General features: G+C 45.6%; 1 long non-coding RNA gene across 1 annotated transcript in view; it reads left to right on the top strand.

Annotated features, from left to right (window-relative positions):
- LOC125759347 (uncharacterized) overlaps window positions 1-16,398 on the top strand; it is a 122,641-nt gene extending 106,243 nt beyond the window's left edge. The window contains exon 3 of the long non-coding RNA XR_007416927.1: window positions 16,252-16,398. This is a non-coding gene — a long non-coding RNA (uncharacterized LOC125759347). The remainder of the gene's footprint in view (window positions 1-16,251) is intronic.
- Window positions 16,399-21,969: the final 5,571 nt, after the last annotated feature.

Raw genomic sequence — 21,969 nt, 5'->3', positions numbered from 1 at the left:
TAGTTGCGCTCATATGAGAAGGCACGCTACACTAGATCCGGCTTTCCCGATACACAGAATGTTTCGGCTAAGGCCCATTTATCCCGGAAATGCGCATCTACATTGCACGAAAAAAACATCACACCAACACACGAACGAAGAACACAACGCCATGCAGAGCCGACAGAAAAATATCATTATCACGAAACGGCACGCGCTCTTTTCATCCTCTTATTCCTCATCGTTCTCTTCGTGTTCTTCTTCACTCCCAGAGCACGTGCGCCGATTTAACTCTTATGGGCGAGCGAACTAGTGCAAAGGGAGAGAGACAAAAAAGAAAAGGTATAGAAAGAAAAGGAAAAAGAGAAATAGAGAGAAAGGAATGAAAGATAGAAAAAGATAGAAAGCAACTTAAAGAAATAGACAAAAAGTGAAAGAGATGGAAAGAAATAGAAACCAAAAAGAGATAGAAAAAATCGAGAACAAAAGAGAAAAAGAAAGAAACAGGGAGAATCAAAGAGAGAGAGAGACAGAAATGGAGAGCGAGAAAATGGTAGAAACAAATAAGAAGTGAGCAATAGAGCAAGAGCAAGAAAGAAAGAAAGAAAGAAAGGAAGGAAGGAAGGACGGAAGAAAGAAATAAAGAAAGAAAGAAAGAGAGAAAGAAAGAAAGAAAGAAAGAAAGAAAGAAAGAAAGAAAGAAAGAAAGAAAGAGAAGGAAATATACGAATATCGAGAAAGAGAAAGAAATAGAGAAAAAATGATATAGAAATAAACGGAGACAAAGAAGAGATAGAATAAACGGAATGAAAGAGAAAAAAGAGAGGAATATAGGAAGAAAGAAAGAGAAAAATAGAGAGAAAGAAGGCGGGCCGCCGAGCTCCGCGCTTCTTTCAGGCTTGACACCTCTAATGCGAAGCTGCCTTTTTTTTTAGGAATTATTATTGTAAAGCACCATGTGTACAGCCGTAAGAACCACCAAAGTCAGATGGAACATAGACTAGATAACTGCATCGACCATGTGTGATTCCTAATCATATTACCGAACTAACGCAGAGCCGCAATTTTCCTTTGTAGGCCTTTCCTGGAAACGATTAAAAGCGCTTCAAATGGGGCTATTTAGTGTGGTATATACCGAAGTGTAATCAGGCGCTGCAGACTTGCATTCAGAACACGAATACTCGGTCCGTGTCCTTTTCGTTTTATTGTGATTGTTCGTCTGTTTCGTCTGCTTGTCGGAAGGGTAATGATGCACTGCAGGGTGCACGCAGGGTGCAAACCCTGCGTGCACCTCAGCAGTGCATCATTACCCTTCCGTTTTCCTGGAAACTCTACGAGTATAAGTAGTTGCCCTGCGTACCACTAGCGTTGTGTATGCGCAGTATCAGCAAGGAAATCTACGAAAAACAAGAGAAACAGTCATCAAACCTTGCATCATCGAAGTTATGGCAGCTTTCCGGTCCGTAGGCAGTACATCGCAAACATTCTGTACGCGCTCACGAAACTAAAAAAAAAAAAAGAATAATAATATATGTATGCGGAGATGTTCTTAAGGGTAGTGGACAGCGCAGGGCAGCGAGTCCGTCGGCGTGCTCATGTTTCAAGTATATGCCTGAAAGCAGAGGAAAACTCCGCGAACACTTTCGGGGAAGTTTTGGTCGCTCACGTGCACCATGCTCTCATTCAAATTTGATTCATGGGGAGAAAGGTCGCAAGCGATGCGCGTGTAAAAAAAAAATAACAACAGCACCGAACTGTACGTCCGCTGTGCGGTGATCGATGAATGTTTGTACGCGTATGGGAAGTATCTAAAGGTAATGCAGCGATACGCCGTGTACGTGCCTACACTGATACACCATTACGATTATACCGGATAAACGTAATGCGCAGGTATATAGCAAATAAGAGTACTTTTATGAGTGCAGTAGCGCAGCGAAGGCCATTGAAGGGGACGGGACGTTCCGCTCCTTCGTGGCGGTCGATATTTTTGCCGCAGAACGCTGGTCTTGGGGCACGTCATACAGGCACTAGTGCGACTGGAAGCAATCCAATGTTGCGGCGCCAGTTCTGCTGGAAGGCCGCGGTATATTTCTGCCTGCGCAGTGATACGAATGAAAGTTGTGTGGAATTGATTTATGTAATTCCCGACAACACCCTTCACTATCCTCTTTCTTTGTGTGAGCGAGAGAGAGAGAATGAGGTTTGCGAAGATTTTCAATAATTGCCAACGTCTTTCTCGAGATATCGAGACATAGTTTTTTACAGGCATGCTGTATACGAGTAGGTTATGGGAGATCGCGTACGTAATGAAAAGCCGCGTACAACAGCAATTTTCCGCGTGCCCTCGCTCATCGCCCTCTAGCCACAGGTACCCTTGGCCACCACCGATGCCTCTTTCACAAGTGTAGCGGTACTCGGCGCCGACACTCCCCACCAATCGTTGTGCCCCTTTGTCTTGATACGTAGAGGTCGCGCTGGCGCTGTTCTCAGCGGTTGGCCTTTGGGCTCGCTATGAGACGGACGCGTGTCGTTCGCTTGGATGAAGAGCGGGAATCGAAAGCGCGCCAAGGTGTACAGAAGCACGAATGCGTGCGAAAACGACATGTGGAATGTGGAAGCCGCGGCCCACGCTCCCTGTAAATAACATCTGTAAATAAATGTTTTTTTCAGCAGCAGCAGCGGCCGCTGGCTTCCACATTCACATTTGGGGAATGGCTCTGATATTGTTCTTCCCCATTTCTACCGCTCTGCTTGAAGTCTTGGGATATTTCGCAACAAACACTAGGCCTTGTCGACGACTTGTTGAAATTCTTTGTGCGTTCATGAACGTTCATGACTGTATTGCGCTTATTGTTACACTGGCTCAACAACAGCAATGGCAGCATAAATAGTTGCAGCAACAACGACAACAGCAATAGCAAAGACAACAACAGTTACGAGAACAGCGCCGACAACAAGAATAGCAACATCAACAAGGAAAACAGCAGTAATAATAACAAGAACGGCAGCAACGAAGGCAGGAACAGTGACAAAATAAAACAACAGCGCCAATAACAACAACGGCCGCATCAATAACAAAACAATAAAATAGACGTACATCCACTTCTTTTTTTGTTCCGTTGTCGTAGCAAGCGCAATAACTTCACGAACATTGCAACATTTCCATTAAGCCCTTTTCAAAAGCTTCACTTCACACGTAACCAAACATTAGCCCTGTAACACATCCAGGGCAATTAAAGTATCCAGTTACACTTTTATTTCTTGCATTGAGGGCATATTCACAGAAGAAAGAAAATCAATTTTTACTGGAGTTGTGAGTTCAATATTACCTCACTTATATTATTACTTATATTATTATTATATTATATTATTATATTATATTACCCACTGCTTTGCTGAACGATATACGAGAAAATGTTCCAAAAGCCGGGTGAGTTCATGTTTATAAAAAATTTACTCCCACTTAACACAACAAAACGTGACAACAGTCACACAGACGTTTCGCCACCTATGCGAGTGGCATCCTCGGCATACACTGGCACCAAGTGAGCGGAGGTCGCCCAGTCCACTGTTAGTCACATACGTTAATGCAAACGTCCGGTAGGTGGCCGCGGTTGTTGTTGCAAGCCGATTTGTCGCGAAGGATGAACCGTGATTCCAGGAGTTCTCTTTGGCCCCACCTTTGTTCCCGAGCCAGCGTCGTCGCATTGTTGAAGTCGAAGCTACGCCCTGTTGTCCAGCAGTGTTCGACGAGCTCTGTCTTGGAACGCGTGGTATGGGGAGCCTTAGCGACGTCCCCTTTGTGTTCTTTGAGCCTCGTTTATCGTTTCCTGCCTCTTTTGCTGAGGTGAGTAGCGTCGCAATCTCTGCATTGTACTTTGTAAACGACCCCGCTTTGATCGTTCGCAGGTGTGCGGTCTTTCGGGATAGCGATCACGTGTCCCATGGTGAAATGAGGCTTAAAAACGGTTTCTATGCCCAGCGGCATTTTGTTAAGTCGGAGTAAATCCTTTAGAATCATGAACCATATACAAATGAAAAAGTTGATCCAGCTTATTAAAAGTGCTGCTAACAGGCTATGCTTTTGTTTCCCATGTACAAATAAAAATTTAGAGGTACCAGAATACTGTAGCGCAGTTAAAGCTGGAGATAACGAACTTGAATATAACAATATTCTCGATATAGCACAGTATTTCACTTCTCACAACTCAATGTCCGTAGAACCCCATGCATTTCGATAGTCCATAGAGCAAAGCGAGCTTTGCGCGATTTCGACATAACGAACATGCAGTACTCCCCAAAGGAAGACCGAAGAAATAAATTGAATGTTCTACTTGGGCCAATGGTGATATGGTTGAGTTGCATGCAGTGTTTGCGAACGCTTATCTTACCCAGAGTGCGTTGGACCTTAATTCCTTTCAGGTTCACGTGTGACGTTCGGCCGCTGTTAATAGTACTTCTTCAGCGGAGCGGCATCAAGCAGCGGTCAACGGATCCCAGATTCAGAAAACTGATTTTTTTTTTTGCGCCATTTAAGTTAGTTTTGCACTGCAGTATCGTTCAAACATTCGTCCGGCACTTCCCATGCAAGAAAAAAGGAATAAAAAAAGAAAAATAAAGCAGCCTTTGGTTACTGTATTTCGCTTCAAAGTTCGAACGTAACGAAGTTTCCTTATAAGGAAGTTAAAGCCCATTTTACCGATTACGTTACATCGAGTTTTAACTGCGTATGTGATACGCAGAACTGACATTTGAGGGAGTTGGATTCTGTTAAGCATACTGTGTCCTTTCTTCACCTCTGTCCCAGTTGTATCGCGCTGAATCCACTCAATATGCATATATCATACACTGGGCATTACATAGTTGTGGTTAGATCGGCAGAATTCGGGCCACCGAATCTGCCAGACGCGTTGTTATATAGTCTCAAGTGCTCGAAGCTGCCCGTATATACCTCCCCGCATACGCAGAGTCAGGAGTCACGTTGCTCCCTGGTGCGGTTTCCTTTAATTTATTAAGCACTCCGGTCTTACATACAGTCGTCATCGACCGGACTCGGGACGTGCGCGCCGTAACGTTTTGCATTAAGAATCGATTTCGCAGTGCGCTTAAATTAGGAGCGGCTCGTCGAGACTTAACTCCGCGTACTTCGCGATGACTCGGCCACTTATTGTCATTCTGAGTACATGCGGCTAGCTTAGACAGCATTGATCACCGGTCGGACTGAGTTACCTGTCGGGGCCTTCGACCTTAATATTATAGTAGGCTCGAGGCTTTCGGCTTGTAATACAGTGAGGCCTAATAATGCTTCGCTCACGAACTGCGGTCGGAACGATGCTGTATTGGTATGTTTGTGTTGTAAAGTTAAGTGAGGGGAAGTCGAGTCAAGTCGAGTTTATTGAGATCTCAGCGCGAAACAACGTGCTGACAGATATTCAGAAGCAGCTCTGATAAAACTAGGCTTCAGGGGCCCCTTATGTAACTGATTACCAATACAATAATAATATGTGGGGTTTAACGTCCCAAAACCACGATATGATTATGAGAGACGCGGTAGTGGAGGGCTCCGGAAATTTCGACCACCCGGGGTTCTTTAACGTGCACCTAAATCTAAGTACACGGGCCTCAAACATTTTCGCCTCCATCGAAAATGCAGCCGCCGCGGCCGGGATTCGATCCCGCGACCTTCGGGTCAGCAATCGAGCCCCATAACCACTGTTCCACCGTGGCGGGGGATTACCAATGCAAGTAATATAGCTATTTATAAGGGCAGAGTAACAGGAGTAAAAGTGGTGTTGTATTATAGCAAAAAAAAAAAAAATCAAGCTAGAGTTAAATGAAAACGATATCAGCGAAAAATATTCTTGAATAAATCAATATGGGCCTACTAGTTCAGCAACTGACCAAACAAATTCGTTTAAAATAAAATAATTCAAGAACAGTGTTTGATTTCATGTGAAAATGCGTTTCCAAGTAGATTAAGCAAAAAAATCAGCAGCATGCTATCCATAACTAAGATAACAGGTATAGTGAGAAGTTTCTATAGCAAGGGTGGATCTTTGGCCTTGTTGGCGCGACATCTATAATGTTAAGCGCAATACTGAATTGACGAGGACGGGACAGGGATCGACACACACACAGGCGCTAACTTTCAACAATGATTTATTGTGAACCGGATCACTGCATAAATAGATGAAAATTGCGGACATCAGACAAGCGCAAATGTGGAGGGTTTAGGAATGACAATTCCTTTCTGGACAATGATAATGAAGGTGCACTGACACAATCTTGGCCTAACTCGTGTATGATGAAAGGATGAAACTACGCGATGGATAGTTGAATCAGCTACCATACACGAGATTTTTTTTTCACGTTAACGTATGTTATAAAGCGTTGTGAGAGAGTTAAATAACGACCGGGCGTCACACAATGCGAATTACGTAACTAGTGGCTCGTTTAAAGCTTCCAACCCTTTACAAAGAACTCAGCCATAATTCTTCATCGTCATCAACCGTCGCATCAACAAAGTGCACAAAATGTCTTACAGGTGGCACCTCGCTTATCCGTAGAATGAAGAATATTGTCGTGATGGGTGCTTCCCAACTTCACAAAATTATGATTATTGGCGTAGTGGGTACGTTGCTAGTGTACTTGCGTTAGTAACCGCGAGAGAGCTTATAACGGCCTTTAGAAATGTCGCTCTTTCAGCTTTCGCTGTGACTGTGCTGCGCTTTCCGCGCAGGCCTGGCGTTTTTGAATATTTTAATAGCTCCGACAGAGACAGTTTGAAGAATAATGATCGGCGCTAAGAAAGGCAAAACAATACGCGCGTGGTATTGTCTCAGCTGCACGCCTGTTCTATACAGCTCCGCGCGTATAATGTACGCTGTTCTACGGTACACTTGAGCACGCGTAGCAGTTTCGTTAGACCTTTAGTCTTTCCTCGCACTGCGCTAAAAGCGAGCGCGCGCGCCCGTGAGCACATTTTCTTTTCCCAGTTTCAACAGCGTTGAATACTTTAGCAGACTCGCAAAATGGGGAGGACAGAAAAATGTGTTAATGTTGCCACTACCGAAAACTAAAAAACAAAAGCGAAACGAAAAAAAGAACAAGTATCACGACGAGGAAAATGCGTCACTGCGGTGAGGAAGGAAGAAAAAAAAATGTGGCTGTGGATTCGTGAGTCGAGGGAAAGGAGGGTGACTCGGTTGGGAAGCAAGTTTAGGGAGCGACAAATGCCTAGGGGAAGAACAGGGGGGACCCCTCGCGGTAAATGACAGCAGCGCACCAAGCACGGTGCTGCGCGTGCTCCGATTGACATCATAAATCTCGGCGCCCTCTCCTCTCTTCTCCCTCGCCCACTTTCTCTCTCTCTCTCACCCTCGTTCTGGCGGCGACGGGAGCAACCCTCTTCCCGCTTCCACATCGCTTCGGCCTTTGCCTTGTTTGAGAGACTGCCGTCTTAGCAGCAGACCTTGGGCGTTCATGCTGCCGACAGCACCCCTACGCAGCACAGCGGCTCGCACTCTCTTGCCATCTCCCTTCATTTTTTCCCTCTCTCTCTCTTTCGCTTTCCCTATTTTCCCAGTTTCTGTTGCCATCCACGTACGAGGGCGCCAGGCGATGAGCGGATGCTCGCTTTATGACCGCGAGTGCTTGATGGTCTTTGGTTTTCTTCTGTTGTTCATTACATTTCGTGGTATGGCTGTCCTTTTTTTTGTTTAGGGTCTAGAGGCTCTAACAGCGGATTTTGGTTGCTGATATTGGGGAATGTGGAGATGTGGGTGTTAGGTGTGGTGGAATTTATTGAAGACTGAATTCCTGGGTGCCGCCCTAGCCTCCGTTCGGGAAGAAGATGACGCAAGGAAGAAAGGGCGTAGAGGCCCCGCTAGAAACTCATTCACTGTTGTGTTTACGAAACGGCAGTGGATACTTGAGCTAAAATAGCCCTCCCCCCTCCCTCCATTCCACTCTCACATCATGCTTTGATAGCTTGTTGGAAATACTAGTTTCACTACAGATGAGAGGAAAAATAAGCGATAAAAAAAGAGGAAAAACGGCCTAGTATGTTGGAACACCGATTATTGCATGACACCCACCACACTTCTACTTGCTGGCAATGACGAACAGAAGAAAGAAGCAACGAATGAATAAAAACGAATAAAAGCTAGAACTAGTAAGGCCGCCTTGTTTGGACAGCGTTCGCTTAGCGATTGTACAGAAAATATGAGCGAACACAGAATGAAACAGAGAACGAACAAGAGAGGGAAAAAAAAAGTTGGCCGCGTATCTGCGTGCTTCGCTGCAAATGTCGTCTAAAGACGATAGGAGAGGCGCTGCGTGAGATATGGACGCCATCTGGAAATACGTCGGGAAACATCAGTGCTGTGTTGCGGGCTGGTAGTCCCGGCGCAGCAGCAGGCGAAGACCGGTGGGGACGCCAGCCAGCCTGAACACGCGGTTTGGCGCGAAGCGCTGAAGCATAAGAAACGCCCGCACTCAACGAGTACTCTCCACACACTCTTTTATTTAGACGTCGCCTGGGTAAAAGGAATGCCAGAGCGGCGCCCCATGGCATTCGTACAGTGCAATACAGAACCGAAACCGAAACACAACAATGAGCTCGTGCAGAGGGCACGGAGGAAGTCAAGTTTAACGCGCAGTCGCATTTTCAGCGCAGCTTAAGAAACTAGGGTCTTTAGAATTAAGTATGTATGCATTTTCTATTAAAGGAACACACCACCTAATACTTGCCTAGTGATGTTGCGCCTCAGATATGCGTAATGTTTGCTTTTAGGGGTGAAGCTCCTTAAAGCGGCACCCGTTCGTCCCTCGTAGTCGTAGTGCGTAACCAGTCGTAACGCTAGTACCAGATCTTGACCTCCAAGGTGGTGCCGGTGGGAGATTTTTCCTGTGCGTTGTTGAACAATAAAAAATTCGCAGCGTGCGCGTTAACTAAAAGCCGAATTCTTCTGTCTCTCATTCCCCATTAGCAGCCATTGGCATGTTCCAGTAGGAAACGTTAGTAGAAGTAGAAGTGTAAGTGTTAGCTAAAAGCCAACTTCTTCTGTCTCTCATTCCCATTAGCAGCCATTGTTTACCTCCAAGGTAGTGCCTGGTGAGATTTCTCCTGTGCGTGATTAAACAATAAAAATTTTGTTCAAAACGCCGTTGATTGATGAAATAAACCAACGAAAGACGCCAGATGTTTTCTAAAAGCAAAACTAAAGAACGCCAGATGTTTTCTAAAGCAAAACGAAAAAGACGCCAGCTGCTTAACGAAAGACGCCAGACGTTTTCTAAAGCAATGGCTTTCTAAACAATGAAAATTCACAGCGTACATGTAAAATTAAAGTGAGCTGCAAGTCGCATAACTCTCATCGAACCTTTAGTATTAACGCGCCCGATCTCACGTCGGTGATGATGTACTGGGCAGAATTCACTGAAGATTCACGGTTTACCGATGAACCTCCGCAGCTTCGCCCACTCATCATCATTCACTCCGTGGATATGCTGTGATTTTTTTTATCAACAACGTACACAAGTATGAACCTAGTCAGCCGTTCAAGATGGCTGGCCCTTGGGCAAGTGGTTCAACTTTGGTCGGGTGGCTGAATCGAGGGACGTGCCGACAAACAGAAAGACAGAAAGACAGACCAAAATTTCTCCGTTTAAGTATCCCAAGAAAGACTATCGTCTTTAAAAGAGGTACAAGTCAGGAAAGGGAAGAATGAAATAGCGTAAAATGGGGCATGCTGATAATCAATTTCAACGTGGAAGGGGAGACATGGAGGGGGAGACGCGGATGCAGCGCTGTGACCGCGTCTCCCGTATTCTGACCTTTGTTGCGCTATGGGCGTTGAGAAGATTGAACGATAGGTTGGGTGAACTGCCATATACATCGATTCGAAGTTCCCGTACGACGCGAGAATGCTCACTACACTTCGAGCAATATGGGGGAGCATAACATCGAACTAGCCAGTATTGATGGAGTACTCACTATAGGCGTATTCAATGATGGATTGTGACAGGTTATACAGACATCTCACAACAACATAATTCTTTCTGATGGATTTGGGACTTCACGGCATACGCAGCACGCTTAAACAAGCGAATATTTCATTCGTTCAGCGCTGTATCTCGAAACAGATATTAAAAACGACGCCGTCAATAGAAAAGCATGGCGGCTTGGGTTTCCAGCGCAAGGTCATTGAAAGAAGAAGCAAGCTACATGCTATTTTTCAGTTGCAGTGCAACTCGGTGTTACCCTTGATGGCCCAGAAATGCCGCTCTCCTTTTATTGCAGCTTAATGAAGGGCACCGTATTGAATATCCCTCGTTTGCGTCGAAATTTCACGCATAAAAACGCTAGTATAGCGTTAGAGGCGAGACGAAAAGGAATATACATGCGCGGGTTTCCTTTTAGAAACAAAACTCTCTTTTTCTTTCATACGCACCGTCAGGCAGCATGTTCTCCACGAAATGGATGTTGCTAACACGATCGTTCCTCGTGCTCAAAAGGCCTCTGGAGATTAAAAAGTATCATTAACTACTGCTACATCTCACGGCGGGTGGGAGCTGAAGGGTACCTAATGACCCTTGCATGATGACTGCGCTTTCCGACAACTGGATTTCAGACATCGTTTGCCTAATGGCGGTTTTTTTTTTCATACTTGAACGGGAGATGCCGGTAATTGTTTGCTCGGCTGCTGCCTTTTTTTTTTCTCATGCATTTTTTTTACTAGTGTGACTGTATCAGAGTAGCATGTGACTACCTTAAAATCAAACATGACAGCAGCAATTGATCCTGGAATGGAGTTTATTATTGCTACTAAACATACCCGAACTATCGAAAGAACAATTTATATGCTTCGGCTAGGCACTGCCTATACTAGAAGCTTCTTGTGTAGGATACTAATAACGAACAGTGCGGCATGCTCATGCGAAGAGGCAGAAGAAGACATAGAACGACTTCTTTACATTGTAAAAAGTTATGATGTTCAGGGTACGAATTCTTTTTTTCTCGAAAAACTCAACAAATTGGATAGACGACCACTGTCATTAGGAAAGATTTTGGGCCAATGGCCAATGCAAACTTTTCAAAATATCACTGCGCACGCATAGTACAGTATTTAGAAGAATCAGAAATTTATGTTAGAAACATATACGCTCAATCAGACATTATTGTTGTCGTTGTTAATTATTAACAGATTCTCCTGGTCACATTTTTCCCGGTGTTTTCTGGTGTTTATCGTGTTTTTGTAGCTATCAGCATTTGCTCCTGCTATCTTGACAGCTGTCTTCAAAATGCAGGCAAGTACCCGATGACCGTTTTGTGATCACCTCGATCAACTTCTCTGCAAGCCTGGAACAATGACTATGGCTAAGGGTACAGCCACGTTGCACTTAGCCATAGTCAATGATCACACCGATGCATTTACATTTTACATTGCTTTAGTGCTCTATGGCCATTGTAGCCTTTGCGCCATTAAACCATAATAATAGTAATGATTGGATGTTTCCTATATGTGAACATTCCTGCTACGTGGACAATTATGTTATAGTACTGAGATCAGGTATGCGAATGTCCATTCCCGTGTAGATGTTCTAGTACTGGGATTAGGCTTGTGAGTGGCCATTCATGTCTCAATTTTGGACTTCTTACTTGAGATGCCGCTGTACAGAAGAGCGAGTTCTAGAGATACACACGTTATTGATTGAACGAGTCAAACGAACAGCAGCGGAGATGAGCGCTATCCGCTCATTGAGCTCATCTTGATGACAGACATTCGCAACGCTTCCTGGTGAAACGAGTTGACTCGCACCGCCTCAAAGATAGCCAACGTGGACGTTATAGATTTTAAGTGAACGTGTAGCGTTCCTTCCTATGCAGGAAGGCACGGAATTTGCATCGTTGATAAAACAGTATCAGTATAGTAAAGCTAGCGCACAGCGATGCGATGTTCTTTTTCGTCAGTAGCTGTATCATTCGCTCAGAAGAAAACGTAAAGTGGGAGTTTATACTTTGTGGTCGTGTGCCGTAAGCCTGGATTATTGCTGTGTGCGACTGTTCCTTGAAAAAAACGACACCGCTGGGACGTGAGACGTATATGGAATTCCGAGCTTATGCTTGGTATTCACAGTTTGTTCAACATTCCATGGAGCACAGACGTGCGAAGGCTTCCCCATCAGGGGCGGCAAGCTTCACCGCCACCCCACCCTCCCACCCCTAGCCTCCCACCTGCATTGGCAGAGTCCGAGAAACAACAAGACTTCGCAAGCGATGCAAAGATTAAAGTGATGATGTGCTTGTCACAATGGCCTGCCTTTTGTTCATGACTTTATGGAGGTACTGATGAGAAGTTCGGGTAGAGGTGGAAGTAGCCCCACTCTGCGAAAGCCGTAGAAACAGTAAAGCTGACGCCCCCTTTCGTCAGGCTGTTGAATTTCTCTGTTCTGCAAGTTTTTTTCTAAGTATTTCTGTGTTGTGTCATTGCTCCTTATTTCTTATTCTATGTTAAGCTGCGCCGCGGTAGTAAGGCTTTATTGCACTGTTTTGCATCTGCTGTGGTCCCTTTCGTCAGGAATTATGTTTTGCTCCTAAGTTTCGGCAGTTTACGCTAAGGATTTTTTGTTCTTCAGGTTAAACCATGTGGCTCCCGCAGCGACGATATGCTTATACGACGATACGGTAGCGTTCCAGTATGGCCGTGGCCGATTCCACCCGTTCACTCACCCACAGCGCGTCTTACTATCACTGCTGCGATGGAACGCAAGCAGCGTTGCAATCACTGCTGCTGTACTTGACATGCCCGCCACGCCAAGGAAATCTTGCGAAGCGTCGTTGAACGTACACCTGCTCCCTGTTCGAGCGAGCGTACAATGAAGCTCCTCCCCTTCTCTCCCTCTGAGCGAGCCTCTCTCTGCGAACCAGCAATGCTGAGAATCCTTCATAATACAGTCAATTTCATCTTAAGAGGGTCCGAAGATTGCGTTCTTACTGCGAGTAACAGTTTCTGCTCCTTGACACAAGGTCATGGGCTCTATTCGCAGCCGCTGCGACCTCGTTGTGACGACCAGCCCACTGCGAAAGAAAATCTCGCCTTACGAGCTGTGGTGCGTTACATTACCCAACTTCTCTAATGTTATTGCTCGGACACCAATGCTACCCCGTCTTTCTTGTGCCCATGCACAGCCATTCTGCCGCCTAATGCGAATCGCAGTTCTCTTAAACGGAGATTCAAGAATGAGCACCATTTCAGACATTTGGACCTATATTGACAATTGGGAAAGAACACTTGTTTTCATACGAATACGCATTCGAAAAAAAAAGAAAGAAATACGACACGTCGTGCCGCATCTTGACAAATGTTCATTCGAATCGTCTGCGTGACTTGTTTTAAGTGGCTTTCGCATTCGTTCACCGGACCGGCAATTCTGATTTGCATGCAGGCCAACGACTTTCTTGATTTTTTTTTTCTTTTTGGTCTCGAATCTAAGGACTGTTCTGTAAAGCACCGCGAGAGACGTAATCAATGCGACATGAAAGAGAAGAGTGCCACTGCTTCGCAGATACCCTTTTCCTAAATTGGCTCAGCTCGAGTCGGAGGCAATCTTCAGCCGGCCGTGGCAGCTCATTCACATTCAAATCATCCGGCTTACACTTAACGCTGTGCTTCGCGGCCCTCTGCGTATACAGTCTGGTCCCGGAGCGGAGGTACACCGTATTTCACACTATTAAAGGGCCTCTTAACCGCTTCGAGTTCAAAGACGAGAGAGTGGTTTCTTTCTCGCCTTCGATGCCCTTCTTACAGGTGCAATCTTATCTCTTCCTAAATCGGGTGGAAAACGTCAGCAAGAGCGCTGAGCCTATCAGGATTTCGCGCTTTTCGGCTACACGCCACTAACTCCGCTTGCGCAGTCGAAAGCGCACGAAACGAAGTGAAATTAGGTGATCACGCAAGATAGTCATGCGACCCCGCCACGGTGGCCCACTGGTTATGGCGCTCGACTGCTGACCTGAACGTCGCGGAATGAAATCCCGGCCGCGGCGGCTGCATTTTCAGATGGAGGCGAAAACGTTTGAGGCCCGTGTACTTAGCCGGAGCCCTTCTATATATATATACATATATATCAATATATATATATATATATATATATATATATATATATGAATAAAAAAACACACACGTCGAAAAACAGAAGGGTTTCTTTAGGTTTCGGCCGTGGGACCGCCCTACGTCAGAAACATTGATTATCATATATTATTTACCGGCGTCCAAGAAGTTATTCTCTGCAATTTTATATATATATATATATATATATATATATATATATTATATATATATATATATATTCTACTTCTACCATCTGTGACACCGAATGTCGCGATATGTTTCTTTTTTACAGGCACACATGGACGTTATTAGCCCCGGTCTACTGTTAGCTCTTCATTAGGCGTTCCCATAGTATGTATTTAAGAAGCTAACTCCACTTTATTTGAAACGCGCAAGTTGGAAGGCCGCCTTATGGTTTTACCATCCGTTTAAACGAGCAACGCTCCTTTTTTGTTGAAAAGTGACGCTGCCGATGTACCAGGAGAATCTATTGTACCGAGCGGAACATATCGTGTGCGCATAAGAAAAGCATACAAGGTTTACAAAAATCACACCATCTCCCGCTAAAGGGGACCATGAGGCGATGCGAAGCAGCGTTTCGCCATGTAGAGCCCGCGTTTGAGAGAGGGAGTGGAGAGGTGAGAGAGGAGAGAGACAGAGAGGAGAGAGACAGAGGGGAGAGGGGATGTGGAGAAGGGGTGGGGAGAGCGGTAGGGGAGAGAGGGAAAGGGGAGAGGGAAATGGGAGATGGAGAGAGAAAGGGGAGAGCGAAAGTGGAGAGGGGGAGCGGAGAGAGGGAAGTGGAGAGGGGAGGGGAGTGGAGAGGGAGAGGAGGTGTGTGGAGAGGGCTTGTGCATGCGCAGTAAGGGTGGTCACGCCGCACACCACCACCACCACCACCACCGGATTGTACTCCGCTATAAGATGCTTCACATCTAAAAGCAGATTAGGGACATTGATGGACCGTACAGTGTACCTGCGGGAGACCAAACTTCAGTATCTGTCCTTGCTGGGGTCAAGGGAGGTGGGGGCCGGGAGACTTTAGACAAGCGGTCTTGTCTTTTTCAAGCCAGCATCTGGCTACCTTAGTGCGTGTATGCGTATGCTTCGTACAGTTTCCTTCAAAGGCACTGCCATCTCTTTACACCCTTTCTTCAAGGCGTTTTCATCTCTTCACAGCCCTTGTTCGGGGATTCTCATGTCTTCAAGCCTCCACCATCTCCTAAACTTCTGCATAAGAAGTCGTGAAACTGATAGGGGCCGTTTTTGTAGTTTTTGAATGATGGGTGGCATTACGCGATAAGGTAAAGAAGTGACTCAAAGCGGACGAACAAACCACTCGCCGCCGGTAAGGAGCCGGTAGCGAGTTGTTTCCTTCGCATTGCGAGGAGTGCGAAACCCTACCAACTGGCCCTTCGTTCTATTCCTTTCATTGGCTAGGTTTGTGGGAGGGCTTAGACAGTGCGCGATGCCGATGTCCTAGATAGGGCCTGGTTAGTGACTGACGACACTTAACCTCTGACTAATGTAAACAACCAAGCGGGCGTACCTAACCTATACATAACTGGCGTTATCATTAACCGACGTCCACGGTGAAGTTATCATCACCTACTCTGAGATAATCAATGAAGTCAGCAGCCCGTGCTTATCAGAGATGTTTCAGACATGAGAGGCACGGCTACAGGCAAGTCGTCTTTAAGAACTCGCCCGTTCATTCGCAAGACTCCCACCGCAACAGGCAGCACAACTATTATCAACTCGAGACTGCGCCTCCAGTAGTACGTTTCGGTTTGAACTCCCTTGTCCGCGGGTGCATTAAACACAGGTCGCGCAATAAACGTGCCATCTTGAAACATACACTTTACAAGTCGTTGCTCGGAAGTGGGGGAGGGGGGGGGGGCTTAAACGAGGCGTGAAAAAGGGAGTGGAGCGAGAGAATCCGAGCAGAAGACAAACATGGGTAGGAGCACGTGGTTTTCTGAGTGCGTAATTGGCCACGTCCGTTGCTCGGGGTTCTTTGTTACAGCGAGAGAGGGCGCCGCGCTGTCTTCCCGATTTTGTGTGCACGATTTGAGCGTAGAATACGCATATTCAGCGTGCTCTCCTGGCTCATTACAAATGCAAATTGCCCTTTCTTGTGTGTGTGTGTGTGTCGCAGTGCCCTGGACGTGGAGGCGTACAGGACGGCGCGATGTGTGCTGCCGCCCTGTGGGCGGCGGCGCTCCTCACCGTGCTGTCGACTGCGCTGCTTTTGCAGACGACGCTGCTGCTACCGGCCGCGACGCAGGCATCGGCGAATTTTGTGCAGCAGGCAAGTAATTGTTGGCACCTGATGTGAAATACTGACGTTCTCTGCGCGAAAGCGTCTCGAACTGACTGTAGTGGTAGAGTTAGGTGACTTGGTATTGGTTCACCTTGTAAACGACGCACTCAGCATGGGTCGGAGAAATGAAAACAAAAGGAAAAACAGAACGTGTTATTTGGGCGTTCTTTGTCCTTCGTTCTCAACTAATTTTTGAAATTTGAAGTAGAATTGAAGTTCTAATTTCTTTTGGTAGAGCCCCAAGAATGGTCATGGTAATATTTTTTCGCCAGTGCATGTGCTGCCGATGTGGCTGGCTGTTTTCGTTTTCCTTGTTACAGAAACCGTGATCTGACGGGACAGGAAACAAGCGATCTCTTTATGGCCTTCTTGAAGGGAGGACCCCACGTAATGAAGCTCAATTAGGAGACCGTGATTGCGTCGTTTCTTTAACCATATTGTTGCTATGATGCGTTAGGTATCAATCAATCAATCAATCAATCAATCAATCAGTCAGTCAGTCAGTCAATCGATCGATCGATCTAATCAATCAATCAGTCAGTCAATCGATCGATCGATCGATCGATCTAATCAATCAATCAGTCAATCAATCAATCAATAAATCAATCAATCAATTAATCAATCAATCAATCAATCAATCAATCAATCAGTCAGTCAGTCAGTCAGTCAGTCCAGTCAGTCAGTCAGTCAGTCAGTCAGTCAGTCAGTCAGTCGATCGATCGATCGATCTTTTTCCACAGATGGAGAAATGGCACCGCTAATGTTAATTGGGATGCTAGACCCACATACTGTTTTAAGCTTCTCAGAGCTGAACTGAACTTGGAGGTTGAGTACGAGTCTGAGGGAAGAATTTCATGACTAAGGTTGTCGTCGTGAAGTTACAGCACCCGTCAGCTAAATTTGTGGGCTTTACTATGACAACCAGTCAATTACTGCGACTCTGGCTTTGCTGCATTACACCGCTGCTTGGGAAGAAGCGAACTGAGTAAAACCGGGAGGAAATTATCGTAGGGAAGTTGGGATAGTTAAATGAAAAGTTTTATTGCATCTTAACCGTTTGTAGGTCTGTCTGTATTTTTGACGTGATGATGTAAAAACCAGCTTATATATATAGAAACTACAAAGAAATAGTATAACATAAATTTCTTGAATATTAAGCCAGTACTTTACTGAAAAAATTTCCGGCAGTTTGCACTAAGTCGCGCAAAGCTTCGCACAGCGAACCACAGACACGTCGCCCCTTGTGATCACCGTCGACCGACACGTATAGATTTAAGATGCGTGACTTCCTCCTCGGAAGTACGCAGCCAGGCTATGCACTATAGAGCGGAGGTTGCGCGCGATGTCTCCGTCGGTGGGCGTGGCTAAGCTACTGAGCATGCGCGGCTAGGACAGGTGGTGCGGTATCTGGTCGCTAGACGACGCGATGCTTGCTTCCTCTTTCTTTCTATCTTTTTTCTCTCTCTCTACTTCTTTCTCTGTCTTTCGTTGATGTTCTCTCTGTCTCTCATTTCTTTCTGCATTACTTTCTCTCTATTTCTCTCATTCTTTCTGTGCTACGCTTTACTCTCCCCCTCCTCCTAACCATCAGATCTCTCCCTCTCACGCTCACTTTACTTTTCCATCCTCTTGCTACGCTATACTAGACAAGGCTATGCTATGCTCTGCTAGCATGACTGGATACCCGAGTGATTCATGATTCGAGGACGCTTGATTCGGATCGAGCGTAGGCAGGTTCGAATCCCGCCCCGTGAAGAATATTCTTGCGGCAAGAATTTTTCTCTTTCTCTTTCTTTCCATCGGTCTGTCTCTTTCTTTCTTTCTTTCTTTCTTTCTTTCTTTCTTTCTTTCTTTCTTTCTTTCTTTCTTTCTTTCTTTCTTTCTTTCTTTCTTTCTTTCTTTCTTTCTTTCTTTCTTTCTTTCTTTCTTTCTGTACTCGTTCTCATGTAGCCGCACAGCGGCACATACCCATTGAGATGATAGTCTTCTGCGATCGACTCGCAAGGAACGATTTGCTAAACAGCTTCAATGTTTAAAAAAGTGGGACATACTTGTCTCGCTGACTCTTGAGAGTGTTTTCAAATTCGGGAAAAAATTGCTTTACTGACTCATGAAGGAACCACCGTGCGATCAAATCACCAGGTATTTGGGATGAAGCGGCCGAAACAAGTGGCGCAGAGGAGCACATCTTAAGGTGTTCACCGGAATACTGTGCGCACCTCATTTCCAGCAGAAGAGCACCACATGCACCTTCACTTCTTTTAAGACATCTTAGGACTGCGGTCTATTCCTGAAAAGCTTACTTCGCCGCGCACCAACCATTTGTGTGCCGATTCCGTTGTCCTTTCTTTCGCTGTCGAAATGGTCGAGCACTTATATTGTCGCTGAATATTTGCCCACTTCTCAAGAGGTATGTGATATCAAGAAATGTATTCCCGTTCACCATAATCGACGATCAGGCTCAGCGAATAACGTGGCAGTTTAGCAGTGGATTGTGTTTCGATGCATTTGTCAGCCGAGTTGCAGCACACGATTAAAAAAACACAATGACTGGGAGTTAAAAATCTTCTCTCTGGAAAACCAGAAAAAGATAAAATTGCCTGGCATTTCGAATGGCAGACTTTTTATCTGAGCGATAGGAAAGTTCAGAAGCTTTCGTAAAAAATGGAACAAATTTCAACCGCATTGTGGCAGTACCGTCTCCTTTTGAATACGTGGTAAAACAGTTTTTCTCGAGCTTACTAAAGACTTTGGTAAGATAGCAGCAACTTTGCGTTGCGCTAATTGCGATAGATGATATAGCAGAAAATTTTTTCTGCCGAAAGAAAAGTGTGATGTATGTGTCCTCGACTTGAATGTTATGCACGCCGAAGTGAACGAATTCAGTTTTATGCGAACGCAGTCTAATTCTTCAAGGTAGGCAAAGACAAACGAAGCCTTGAGACACAGCACAAATTGAGGGTTGTCTGGTATACGCACACTTTAACACGTAGGCGTCACTTTGGGGTCGGCGACCCACTCGTGAGCCGCTGTCGTGAAATGTTCTGTTCTATCAGGCTCAACGTTTCCCCTAACTATGGAGGAAGACTGCAGCTAATCGATGTTTCTTTGGCAGCGATATTACCCATGAAACTCTGGCTTTTCTGCAGCTACAATGTGCCGCAGGAGAAGCCAACCTAACGTTTATATAACGCCTTTGCCGGAACTCTGATAGGGTGTACTGGAAAGGGGTAGTGTGTCGCCTGACGCCTGAGACGTGGCTCTTTTAGCGATGACAGCCTGCGGTGCCAGAGCACACCATACTATTGTGTCACCACGTGTAGCCGCACACTGAAGTAATTTAGGGTAAGCTGAGATACAAAGCCTCAAAGATTAGTAGTTGTAGTTGCCACGCTGCTCGTGCGTGTACGTGGGAAACTCATTGATTGTTCTTTTCTGTTCCTCATGACGCGTTACTGAATTTTTTGTGGGCGTGGCAGACTCAATGTTTGAGGAAGCCTGATGAATTCTGAATCTTGCAGACTGATTACAATTACGGGCTTTTTCTCATCGCATAAATTCAACACCCCGAATACATCGCGGTGCATTTGGCTGCATTCCTGCGCTTCGGCGTCTCGTTGAGGAGTGAAATGTCTAAAAGAAATGGAGCAGCATTCATCATTGAGCATTATATTTCTTCTATCGAAAACCTTGCGACTATTCTCCTGGCTGATGCAGGTAAAGGGTGATCGTGGAGCTCACCTTATGATATTGTTATCCCTCTGGACTTCGTCGTGTGTTTCGTCGCATAACTTCGAATTTGTACGATAGCTAGCACGCGCAGATATGATGCGTGGAATGAAAAGCGATGTGCTGCTTGTATGCCTTCTGCAATCAATATATGAATGAATGAATGAATGAATGAATGTTCTTTATTGCACAAATATCTTATTAGTAATTATCTTATTATTATATTAGTAAGCATGCAGACGATCTCGGACGCTGTTTTGCGATTTGCATGTTTAGACGACGCAGAATCAGATTTATTTATTGAAATAATGCATTCAAATGTGTATAACTGTTGAAATCTTGCAAATACCTTTAGTTTCAATCATGCTATGTGACCATTTTACTCAAGAACTGCAGAATGTTTCGCACAGCAGATTTAAATTTCGCCCTCCGGGCACACTCTTCCACTTTGGCGCTCTTCGGGTAGTGTTATCGCAAGAGTGACCACCGTTCTGCCATTGGCTTGCGGCGAAGGCATCACACTGCCCCATTCAAGTACACCATGACTCTAGGATGTCGACTGGTCGCACGCGGTAGGTCGGTCGGTAGGTTGGTCTGTAGGCCGGTTCGTTGATAGGTCGGTTAATCGGTTGGTGGATAGGTAGGTCGGCCGGTCGGTCGGTTGGTATGTCTGTAGGTTGGCTGGTTGCTCGGTGTGTAGGTCAGTAGGTAGGTTATTAGGTCCGTCGGTCGTTAGGTCGGCAGGTCGGTTGGTAGATCGGTTAGTCTGTAGGTCGGTTTATCGGTCGGTAGGTCAGTCCGTAGGTTGTTAGGTCAGTCGATCGGTCGTCTGTAGGTCGGTTGGTCGGTCGGTCTAAAAGTAAAACAGGATAAACTAGTGTTACATTGGAGGGTGTCGTAAGCGCTTACAGATGAAATTCAGAACTGCCAGTGTCCCGGCAAGTGTTAAATCCTTTATTTCTTTTTCAAAGGGATAGACACCTGGCCAGAACGTGTGATTAGTTGCTGGTTAAAATGAAAAGACCGCGAATTATAGTGACAATCTCAAGCAAACTCTTCGCGATCTGAGTAGGATCTATATTTTTAAATCGCGTTTAAGAATCACCAAAATCCGGTATGCTGCGCCGCCTAGCAGAAGCGTTTTAAGCCAGATTATGGAGTCGTGCACATTGCAGCACGTAGATTATTGCACACCATAAGTAGTGCTCGAAATTGGAGCATGTATATTAATATCCATCTCCGTTCTGTTCTCTGGTGGTTGCGAGGTAAAAGGAGTCGCACGAAGCGGCGCTGCCTTCGCGGCAACCAGTGGAACATGTCGAGCCAGAGCGCATGTGTGGGAGTGCGCGCATGCGCAGCAAACCGCCGCACACAAACACGAACCGCTCTCACGCTCACCTCCCAATGTTTGCAGTCTATGTTCTGTGTATACGGCTTTATAGTCACCGCACATATATAAATTTGTATTATAAATGTTTCAGGCACTTCCCCGCGTTAGTATTTCTTGATTACAGACTCTCACCGATAAGCTTTCCGTTGCGCTAACGAAAACAGGTACCATAAATTTAGTTGTCTGTCCCTTTAAGTGAGTTGAGGAAAGGCAGGTCGCCGTACACATCGCACTTTCAATTAATATTGACGTTAGCATAACTGTACCTTTCCCAACTCCCTAGACTTTTGCACTCGGTAAGGTTTCTTATCCTGTCGTTTCCTTACGCTGTACCTGTAGTGTCGCAAGCTTTCGTGTGACGTCTTTTGTTATAAACAGTGTGGGGATGTTGAAAGTTGCACACGCTCCCATGCGACGTGAAAGGGTTGCCTGTA

This window comes from Rhipicephalus sanguineus, chromosome 7 (assembly GCF_013339695.2).
Source record: "Rhipicephalus sanguineus isolate Rsan-2018 chromosome 7, BIME_Rsan_1.4, whole genome shotgun sequence".
Classification (NCBI taxonomy): domain Eukaryota; kingdom Metazoa; phylum Arthropoda; class Arachnida; order Ixodida; family Ixodidae; genus Rhipicephalus; species Rhipicephalus sanguineus.
Note: the sequence above shows the minus strand (reverse complement) of the source record. Positions and strands in the feature narration are given on the sequence as shown.